General features: G+C 40.4%; 2 non-coding genes across 2 annotated transcripts; both read left to right on the top strand.

Moving 5' to 3' along the window:
• The first annotated feature begins 3,133 nt into the window (after window positions 1–3,133).
• On the top strand, window positions 3,134–3,239 carry LOC141638571 (small nucleolar RNA R71). The gene has a single exon (XR_012542119.1). It is a non-coding gene; the product is annotated as a small nucleolar RNA R71 (small nucleolar RNA).
• A 7,915-nt stretch (window positions 3,240–11,154) lies between these two features.
• Window positions 11,155–11,260, top strand: LOC141638568 (small nucleolar RNA R71). The gene has a single exon (XR_012542116.1). It is a non-coding gene; the product is annotated as a small nucleolar RNA R71 (small nucleolar RNA).
• The last annotated feature ends 411 nt before the right edge of the window (window positions 11,261–11,671 follow it).

Here is an 11,671-nt window from a genome sequence, read left to right as displayed (position 1 = left end):
TTAATTGATTTACATGCATCTGGGATCGTCATGAAGTGAAAGAAAACAATTTAAAACGAATTATTATAAATTAGATATTATTTACGATTTTGGAATTGATTTATTTACAAACTTGAAGTTAATGGCGGAAACAAAGGATTACGAATTGATGAACAAAACAGATTTAAAACATGTATCAAAAACGAAATCAAGGGACATGATATGAACGAATCGAGTCTCTAAAATCCGATTTTGAATTTGTGACGAAAACCCACAAATATTAATTATAAGGGATTTAAGTCGAGAATTATTGAAATGGATTCATAAAAACTAATTTGAAAATTATTAGGTGAAATAAGGGAAAGAACGAAGAAAGAAAAATAAAAGACGAAAGGAACAAAAACCCGAGGAAGAATAAGAAGTGCATCAACTGAAAGCAGCCCCTGGAAGATGCTGTGCCCTTTCCAGAAGGCGCATCAGTTGATGCGATTCTTCCCCACGTCAGATCTGTGTTACTTCCGTTAAAAAGGGTTTAAAAAAAAAGGTTTTAAAAGACGGTTTCGAGCATGCTTATGACATAAATTCTTACATTAATCATAATACAGAAAATAAATACATTAAATAAAATTGGGATTTTACACCCTCGGACTTACATGTTAGCGTCGCGAGATTTAACTAAATCGGTTTTTAGTGGTAACTCGACTCGATCTATAATGCAAATATGAAAGTGCCCTTGAAAAAGGATTTAAAAGAAAATTGAATTGATTAATTGATTATGGTGTATTGGAGTTGGTCAAATTGGTCGGTCATGCAAAACGAGGCTGGTACTCGGAAGGATCCGAGCTTACGTGGTCGAAAGTTCAAGCATGTAGGCGCCAAAAACCAAGAGCGTGGTCTTACAATGCAAAGGGAGAAGAGAAAGGCGGACACTCGCGTGAGAAATATGAGGAACGAAGGTCCCTGTTTATACTAATCACAGAATTAGGGTTTAGGAAAGGAGAGAAAGATCCGGAAACAACCGACTTAGGTTAAACACGGAAACTTTGACAAAAATAAAACCTTGAGGAAAAGGCGCAGCAAGTGCTGCGTCCCTTGGAAGAGGCGCAACACTTGCTGCGTCCTTTCCTCAGCGGGTTCCTCCTGCGCAAGAAAGCGCGTTTGACAGTCTGTCGTATTTTAGGCATAACTTTCTCTACATGACTCGGAATAAGGTGATTTCGGTGGCGTTGGAAAGCTAAGAAAGAGATAGAACATTCTATAAAATAGGCTCGACCCAAAAATGTCGTTATCACCTCGTAAAACGGGCCTAAAGTTCGGGTTGTCATTTTAACTAAATGAAATGCACATTTTGTAATGTAAACTTTATGTTTAGCCCAATGAAGTGACATAAGACTCAAAATGAGATATAATATCAACATTTTATGACATCCTAACCTTAGGTAGACAAGCACATTGCTTTGACTCAGGATTTGACGGTTTTAGGAAATAAAGACGGTTTTTGACCCGGGCTCCAAATGAACTCTAATTACTGCCAAAACGACCATAATGACACCTAGATGACAACCATGAGGTAGACACAAGTGTTTGAGTTACCTTTTATTAACCGATTTAAGAAACGTCATAAAATCGCGACATATTCTAGACATGCGGCCCAATCATCACTGGGTGTTTGGCGGGAGGTGCAGAAACGAGGTATCTACAGCTACCGTCTCATGATCATTAATGTGCCTCTTACGCGATAAAATTTCTTTCATAAATTTAAGGTAAGAGGGTACATGTGTCAGCAATTCAGCGAATGGAACAGTGACTTGCAAGCTTTTCAGGAGCTCGACAAATTTACCGAACTAATGATTAGCCTTCGTGTTCTGTAATCACCTCGGGAAGGGCACGGTAATAGGTATCTCGAGCCACTTGTTCCTTTCTTCCATTGTATCGGCTGGATCAAGCTCTTTGTAACTCGATCGAGACTTTTTACCTATCGAACGAGTCTGTCGAGGTGAAATATCACTCGATCGAGCACTAGTAGGCTCTCGATCGAGTACTTCATTATCAATAGTGTCCGATCGAGAAAAAATACCATTCGATCGAACGGTTTCCTCAGCATTTTTACTCGATCGAGCATTTAGAGTTTCTTGATCGATCGGTTCAAAATCCTGTTCACTCGATCGATTAGAATTTCCACTCGATCGACCACCAGAAACTAGTCGATCGAGTAGTGTCTTCGTGGTCAGCTCTTTTTCAGCAACGGTGAACTGTTCAGCGTCATTTGCATCCCTTCTCGGGTCTGATATGTCATCGGAAAGTGACAAATTTGGTCCTTCATATGAACGACCACTTCTCAAATTAATAAAATTTACCGTCTCATGTGGATTCTTCTCGGATTGAGACGGGAAATGACCCCGTTTCCTCGTGGACTAGTTCGCGGCTAACTGAGCAACTTGAGTTTCAAGTGACTTGATGGACGCATCTTTCTGTTGGTCACTCAGTTGCCATTGCTTTGTCAAAGACTGCAACATCGTCTTTAACTCACCTATCTCACTTACTCTACTTGAAGATGATGCACCGTGATTCGGTGGAGGAAAAGAAGGAGGCTTTTGAAAGCCTTGTTGAGCCTTATGAGGAGGAACATATGGCTGTTTCTGCGGTGGAGGAGTGGGATTGAGCACATTTTGACTTGTCCGCCTCAGATTGGGATGGACAGCCCCTTGGTTGTTATAATAAGAACCCCCTCCTTGCCTATATTGTTGAAAAGCAAGGACTTATTCTTTCTCCGTAAGACAGTCAATAGCAGTATGACCATCATCACTTCCACACCTCTCACAAGTGACAGTTTCCGGTCTAGTCAATAGATGAACCGTCTGTTGATCTCCAGCAGGTTGCAGCTCCAGCAGGTTGCAGCTCCAATCTATCAAAATGGGCATTCATGGCTTCCAGTTGAGCCACAACTGCCTTATCAACTGAATGAACTGTTCGAATACCATCCCGTGGGTTCCCATATTCAGCACAATGGGTCGCCATCTCCTCAATAATGGCCCATCCCTTATCATCATCATCAGTATTCTTTTGAAATTTTTCGTTGGATGAGGCGTCAAGTATAGCTCTGTGGTCATCGTACAACCCATTGTAGAACTCATTGCACAGAAACCATGGATCGAAACCATGGTGAGGAAGAGACCTCAACAACCTCTTGAACTGACACCAAGCTTCATAGAAAGTATCATCAGGTGCCTGCTTGAAACTGGTAATCTTTGCCCTCAGCTGATTAGTACGCTGCGGAGGGAAATATCGTTTATAGAAGGCAAGCGCGAGAGTCTCCCAATTGGTAATACCAGCAGCAATGCGGTCAAGATCAGTCAGCCACTCACGGGCTGAGTTAGTCAAAGAAAAAGGAAATAGCACCTCCTTTATCTTGTCTTGAGTTACTCCCTTTGTAGCGGGAATAGTAGAGTAGTAATCAGTAAAGACCTCCATATGCTTCCTTGGGTCTTCACCTGCCACACCCCTATACAGATTCCTCTCCATCAGATTTATGTAAGACGGTCTGATATCAAATGTGTTGCCGTCTTCAGTCTGGAGATTGAAACCTTTAGGAAAAGAGGATGTTGTAGGCTCCGAGTGACTTGCAATATTCGGCATCTTTACTGGTTGATTGGCAGAAATAGGAATGTCTTCTTCTAAAGACTGATCTTGTGCGGATAGAAAATGTTGTAGCTCGGGCTCGAAAGTACTCAAGTCTTCCTTTCGAAGATCTCTTTGCAGACGGAGTCTATGCCGAAACAATCTCTCTGGCTCAGAATCAGTTGAAACTAACTCCGACCTGTTTGACCTGGGCATACACAGTACTGAAAGAGAATAATGAGAACTGTCTCAAGGAATGAAAATTCCCTGAGACGGATAAAAATAAATGAAAACAAAAACAGATAGGGCTATTGCCTCCCCAGCAACGGCGCCAAAATTTGACAAGGCAGTCGTGTACCTACCAAAAATAACCAACTGGCACTAACTATATAGCTAGGAAAGTCGGGTCGATCATACATAATAAATACGAATACGAAATAAAGAAATAAATTACAATTGATAAACTTGAATTTACGTCATAAACATGCCCAAAAGAGTTTTAGAAATAAAATTAAAAGAATAAATGAAAATTAGAAAATTGGAAAAAATAAGAAAATTGGAAATTGATTTAAATTAGGAAAATTGGAAAATAAGAAAATTTGAAGAAAAGGAAAATTTGGAAAATAAGGAAATTTGGAAAATATGGAAATTTGGAAAATATGGAAATATGGAAATATGGAAAATTTGGAAATTTGGAAAATAAGGAAATTATGGAAAATATGGAAATTTGGAAAATATGGAAAATATGGAAATTTAGAAAATAAGGAAAATATGGAAATTATGAAAAATAAGGAAAATATGGAAAATAAGGAAAATATGGAAAATATGGTGATAATAAGAATAATGGTTAACTAAAATCCTAATTAGAAACCCTACGTCAAAACGAGAAGAGTTTAGAGGCAGAAACCACCTCAGAACAGGCGCAACATCTGTTGCGTCCTCTGGAAGAGGCGCAGCACTTCCTGTGTCTGTTCTTGAGTTGGGTTCTAACTGTGAAAGTCAGACTCGCGGTTTTTTAATGTTCGTTGGTTAATTTACATTGATTTATTGGTTGGTAACTCGAGTAGAAGTGATTAATTGATTTACATGCATCTGGGATCGTCATGAAGTGAAAGAAAACAATTTAAAAGGAATTATTATAAATTAGATATTATTTACGATGTTGGAATTGATTTATTTACAAACTTGAAGTTAATGGCGGAAACAAAGGATTACGAATTGATGAAGAAAACAGATTTAAAACATGTATCAAAAACGAAATCAAGGGACATGATATGAACGAATCGAGTCTCTAAAATCCGATTTTGAATTTGTGACGAAAACCCACAAATATTAATTATAAGGGATTTAAGTCGAGAATTTTTGAAATGGATTCATAAAAACTAATTTGAAAATTATTAGGTGAAATAAGGGAAAGAACGTGTGGGCAACGCCCGCGGGAACTACGTCCGCGAGATCCACACTAGGCATAAATGACTCGAGGTTCTTTCGAATCGAATTAAGACAAATTAGAGTCGCCACCAAGTTTTTTGGGAACTTGGAACCGTTCAAGTCAACTTTACACCTTTCGTCGAAAAGCGTAAAGCCAATCGACTACGAGTGATTAAAGATAAAGACTTGTACCCTATATCACTCGATTTGAATGACTCTCGTAATCCAATGGTATTTAGACGGATCCACAAACCATAGATCTTGAGTAAGGGGTGAGGGTACGTGTTAGGAAGCCCATAAGGACACCTAACCCCGCCCGTCGATAACGGCCTCTACTAAGTCAAGTATCGGATTTCAATCAAGGTCGTAGCTACTGCGATATATGATATGCAAACATCGTTTTAAAACCCTAACATGTGAAGTTTCTATGTCGATTTAGATGCAACTAAACTAACTTTGTCAAAGTTGTAATTTAGCATGTGGGTTGATTGATCTAACAACATACAAAGCAAACAAGGCTTGAGGGGAATGGGGGAGCCATTGGGATCTACCCTATTACAACCCAGGCATTTCATGCCGACATAACGAGAATTTAGAGATACAACTCGATCTAAATACAATTGCTATATACGACACCATACACGACACATGGCCATTCGGCCTAGGAAAACGTGCACAAAGGGGTGGCCCACGGTTTACATAACTCACGGCCTTCGGTCACTCCTCGTAATGCGTGCTTTCGTTTAATCTTATCGAATTAGACATTGGGTCACACACCAAAGCATGCATTAGCATAAATCGGGCCATGTTGCTTTAAACAACATGCGATTTACTACGCTCTTACATGAATTGGAGCACAACTATCTAACCAAATAAGACTAAGGTTTTATAAATCGATTGACTCGACCCAAAAGAAAACTAATTACAAGTGAATTACAAGAGACGACTCGATAAGCAAAAGGTAATTACAACATACAAAACAACGATGAATAAACGATATAAAGATGAAGCAAGAATGACAAAAGGCACGGCCAAGCACACGGCCCCAGGCACGGCCACCCTAGTTCCTAGGTTAGGTTCATTAGGTTAGATAGATTTTCAAAGCGATATAGGATATACATTAGAAATTGATGATAAAAGAGGTCAGAAGGCTTCGCCTAAAACCGAGTGTTCTACACGGCCTAAAAGGGTCGAATTAGGTCAAGTTCGCTAATTAAGTTAACTCGTCGAGTGTTAATAAGAAGGTGCTAATCACGCACTCTTATACTAGCGAGAAATTAGGTGAAAAGAGAGATGGATTCAATTAGGTTATAGAATTGTTGGTCGATTTTAATGCTTGTGTCGAAGCACCCTAACATGTCTAATTAGGTTATTTAATCGATCTAAAGTCGTCTAAATGAATCATATGTTAACAAACAGGGGTCGAACTAACATGCAACGGGTCCTAGGGTAGGTCGAATTGAACGAAACAAGCAAGGGGTCAAAAGCGAGGAACGAAGTTAGGATTCGTTTTATTAATGCCCTACCTTGAACACGAGGATATGTAAATGAGATGGGGGATACGACCGACCGATGTGGCGGATTTCTTTCCCATCTAAAGTCAGCGCGGGTGTTCGTGGTGGTACTTTAACTCATACTCGGACTAAACTAGTTTCATAGTTAACGATATCAAACGACAAACAAAACGATAAACAACGTAAAACGAACAATAAAAAAAAACAAACATAAAAGAACGAAATAAAAAGGAGAATAGGAGGATTTGATGCACCCTCAACCTACATGTATCGTTGACACCGTCTTGGGTCGTAATCGATGGTAGATTTTATCTCGAGAGGCCGTCGTCGACGAAGGAACAAAGCAAACAACACGTTTTTTTGTAAATCTGGACAGCAACTTTCAAACTGCAATTTCTCACTCGTTTCACGGTGAAAATTAGATTTAAAAGATGTTTCGAAAACTAGAAAGAGAGTAGAACAAAGATCTTAAATTAAATCACGCTCGTTCTAAGTTATTGGGCACGAAAAACGAGCACAAACAGAACTGGACAGACAGGAAAAGCCGCGAAAACAGAGTGTATGACACTCTGTTTTTCGAGGGGATTCGTGTACTCTCAAGGTCAATTTGGCTCGTGAATCTTTGTCTAAGATGTAGATGGATGTTATATGGTTAATTAGGAACAAGAAACGCGAATTTTAATGGAGATTTGAAGGGAGAACGAATGGTATTTCGAGAGAGACACAAACTGTTTCTCAGTTTGGATGTATCGGTTTTGTCGAGAGTTTTGAGAGGCAATTAGGGTTTGTTTTTGGAGATTAATGCTGGTGAGTGACGGTAGTATGTATGGAGAACTTAGAGGAATGAAAGTATGGCATAGGGGAGGTATTTATAGGGAGTTAAAGTAGGGTAAAAGAGAGCAACAAGCAGTCGGGCTGCTTTGTTTCGCTGCTGCTGTCCAGCAGCTTTCATGAGCTCGTGTAGGATTTTTGAGGGGTGTTTCTTGGTGGTCAAGGCATGGTAATATGTTTAAGATAGTCAGGTGTGGATGGGTGGTCATGGGCATGGGTTTGGTAGCCGTTTGGAGCGGGTTTGGAAGTGTTTGATTGGGCTCGGGTTTGGAGAACGAAAACAGGGGGGCTGCTTGTTGCGTGAGGTTTGTGAAGGAGTTTGGATGTGGGTTGCATGGGAAATGGCTTGGAATTATAGCTTGATATGTGGGCTAGGTGGGAGGTGAGATATGGGTCGCATTGGAGTCGAATACGGGGCAGTTTTGGTGTCGGATTTGGGGCTGCAAAACAGAGCAGTGAAGGTGGTGTTGGGCTGTTTGGGACGTGATTTGGGAGGGCTAAGCCAGGGTTTTGTGGTGGGTTTTGGCTGGGATTTGAACACGGGTTGGAGGAGAGGGGATTGGGCTGAAAGTGCGTTGAAAATCGAGCCCAAATCAAGTAGAAAACGAGCTCAAACATCGCGTATAAAACCATCGTAAAAAATCGAGTTCTTCAAATACGGTTTATAAACGATATAAATTGATTTTTCAATTCAAATAACTAAAGAATGATTTTTCAAATCAAAAATATATTTTATTTTCAATAAAATAAATTTAAGAAAATAAATTCAAATTAAAACAATAAAATGAATTCACTTTAAAAAAAACATTTAATTTAAATATCATTTAAATTAATAAAATACTTCGTCGACAACGCTCATTCTACATCGTAAAACGAGCCCAAATAATGACAATGACAACTAAAGAATACATGTGCCCTATCATCATCGGGTGTTTGTCGGGTTCTCTATAAATTCCAATATCGACGCATACGGGTATCTACAGAACGAAGAAAGAAAAATAAAAGACAAAAGGAACAAAAACCCGAGGAAGAAGAAGAAGTGCATCAACTGAAAGCAGCCCCTGGAAGAGGCGCAGCAGATGCTGCGCCCTTTCCAGAAGGCGCATCAGTTGATGCGATTCTTCCCCACGTCAGATCTGTGTTACTTCCGTTAAAACGGGTTTAAAAAAAAGGTTTTAAAAGACGGTTTCGAGCATGCTTATGACATAAATTCTTACATTAATCATAATACAGAAAATAAATACATTAAATAAAATACATTAAATAAAATTGGGATTTTACACCCTCGGACTTACATGTTAGCGTCGCGAGATTTAACTAAATCGGTTTTTAGTGGTAACTCGACTCGATCTATAATGCAAATATGAAAGTGCCCTTGAAAAAGGATTTAAAAGCAAATTGAATTGATTAATTGATTATGGTGTATTGGAGTTGGTCAAATTGGTCGGTCATGCAAAACGAGGCTGGTACTCGGAAGGATCCGAGCTTACGTGGTCGAAAGTTCAAGCACGTAGGCGCCAAAAAGCAAGAGCGTGGTCTTAGAATGCAAAGGGAGAAGAGAAAGGCGGACACTCGCGTGAGAAATATGAGGAACGAAGGTCCCTATTTATTCTAATCACAGAATTAGGGTTTAGGAAAGGAGAGAAAGATCCGGAAACAACCGACTTAGGTTAAACACGGAAACTTTGACAAAAATAAAACCTTGAGGAAAAGGCGCAGCAAGTGCTGCGTCCCTTGGAAGAGGCGCAGCACTTGCTGCGTCCTTTCCTCAGCGGGTTCCTCCTGCGCAAGAAAGCGCGTTTGACAGCCTGTCGTATTTTAGGCATAACTTTCTCTACATGACTCGGAATAAGGTGATTTCGGTGGCGTTGGAAAGCTACGAAAGAGATAGAACTTTCTATGAAATAGGCCCGACCCAAAAATGTCGTTAACACCTCATAAAACGGGCCTAAAGTTCGGGTTGTCATTTTAAATAAATGAAATGCACATTTTGTAATGTAAACTTTATGTTTAGCCCAATGAAGTGACATAAGGCTCAAAATGAGATATAATATCAACATTTTATGACATCCTAACCTTAGGTAGACAAGCACATTGCTTTGACTCAGGATTTGACAGTTTTAGGAAATAAAAACGGTTTTTGACCTGGGCTCCAAATGAACTCTAATTACTGCCAAAACGACCGTAATGACACCTAGATGACAATCATGAGGTAGACACAAGTGTTTGAGTGACCTTTTATTAACCGATTTAAGAAACGTCATAAAATCGCGACATATGCTAGACATGCAGCCCAATCATCACTGGGTGTTTGGCGGGAGGTGCAGAAACGAGGTATCTACAGCTACCGTCTCATGATCATTAATGTGCCTCTTACGCGATAAAATTTCTTTCATAAATTTATGGTAAGAGGGTACCTGTGTCAGCAATTCAGCGAACGGAACAGTGACTTGCAAGCTTTTCAGGAGCTCGGAAAATTTACCGAACTGATGATTAGCCTTCGTGTTCTGTAATCACCTCGGGAAGGGCACGGTAATAGGTATCTCGAGCCCCTTGTTCCTTTCTTCCAACGTATCGGCTGGATCAAGCTCTTTGTCACTCGATCGAGACTTTTTACCTATCGAACGAGTCTGTCCAGGTGAAATATCACTCGATCGAGCACTAGTAAGCTCTCGATCGAGTACTTCATTATCAATAGTGTCCGATCGAGAAAAAATACCACTCGATCGAACGGTTTCCTCGGCCTTTTTACTCGATCGAGCATTTAGAGTTTCTTGATCGATCGGTTCAAAATCATGTTCACTCGATCGAGTAGAATTTCCACTCGATCGACCTCCAGAAACTAGTCGATCGAGTAGTTTCTTCGTGGTCAGCTCTTTTTTAGCAACAGTGAATTGTTCAGCGTCATTAGCATCCCTCCTCGGGTCTGATATGTCATCGGAAAGTGACAAATTTGGTCCTTCATTTGAACGACCACTTCTCAAATTAATAAAATTTACCGTCTCATGTGGATTATTCTCGAATTGAGACGGGAAATGACCCGGTTTCCTCGTGGACTAGTTCGCGGCTAACTGAGCAACTTGAGTTTCAAGTGACTTGATGGACGCATCTTTCTGTTGGTCACTCAGTTGCCATTGCTTTGTCAAAGACTGCAACATCGTCTTTAACTCACCTATCTCACTTACTCTACTTGAAGATGATGCACCGTGATTCGGTGGAGGAAAAGAAGGAGGCTTTTGAAAGCCTTGTTGAGCCTTATGAGGAGGAACATATGGCTGTTGCTACGGTGGAGGAGTGGGATTGAGCACATTTTGACTTGTCCGCCTCAGATTGGGATGGACAGCCCCTTGGTTGTTATAATAAGAACCCCCTCCTTGCCTGTATTGTTGAAAAGCAAGGACTTAATTATTTTTTCTCCGTAAGACAGTCAATAGGAGTATGACCATCATCACTTCGACACCTCTCACAAGTGACAGTTTCCTGTCTAGTCAATAGATGAACCGTCTGTTGATCTCCAGTAGGTTGCAGCTCCAATCTATAAAAACGGGCATTCATGGCTTCCAGTTGAGCCACAACTGCCTTATCAACTGAATGACCTGTTCGAATACCATCCCGTGGGTTCCCATATTCAGCACAATGGGTCGCCATCTCCTCAATAACGGCACATCCCTTATCATCATTAATATTCTTTTGAAATCTTCCGTTGGATGAGGCGTCAAGTATAGCTCTGTGGTCATTGTACAACCCATTGTAGAACTCATTGCACAGAAACCACGGATCGAAACCATGGTGAGGAAGAGACCTCAACAACCTCTTGAACCGACACCAAGCTTCATAGAAAGTATCATTAGGTGCCTGCTTGAAACTGGTAATCTTTGCCCTCAGCTGATTAGTACGCTGTGGAGGGAAATATCGTTTATAAAAGGCAAGCGCGAGAGTCTCCCAATTGGTAATACCAGCAACAGTGCGATCAAGATCAGTCAGCCACTCACGGGCTGAGTTAGTCAAAGAAAAAGGAAATAGCACCTCCTTTATCTTGTCTTAAGTTACTCCCTTTGTAGCGGGAATAGTAGAGTAGTAATCAGTAAAGACCTCCATATGCTTCCTTGGGTCTTCACCTGCCACACCCCTATACAGATTCCTCTCCATCAGATTTATGTAAGACGGTCTGATATCAAATGTGTTGCCGTCTTCAGTCTGGAGATTGAAACCTTTAGGAATAGAGGATGTTGTAGGCTCCGAGTGACTTGCAATATTCGGCATCTTTACTGGTTGATTGGCAGAAATAGGAATGTCTT

This window comes from Silene latifolia, unplaced genomic scaffold, assembly GCF_048544455.1.
Source record: "Silene latifolia isolate original U9 population unplaced genomic scaffold, ASM4854445v1 scaffold_20.1, whole genome shotgun sequence".
Taxonomy (NCBI): domain Eukaryota; kingdom Viridiplantae; phylum Streptophyta; class Magnoliopsida; order Caryophyllales; family Caryophyllaceae; genus Silene; species Silene latifolia.
The sequence above is the reverse complement of the archived record's forward strand: the minus strand, read 5'-3'. Positions and strand labels throughout refer to the sequence as shown.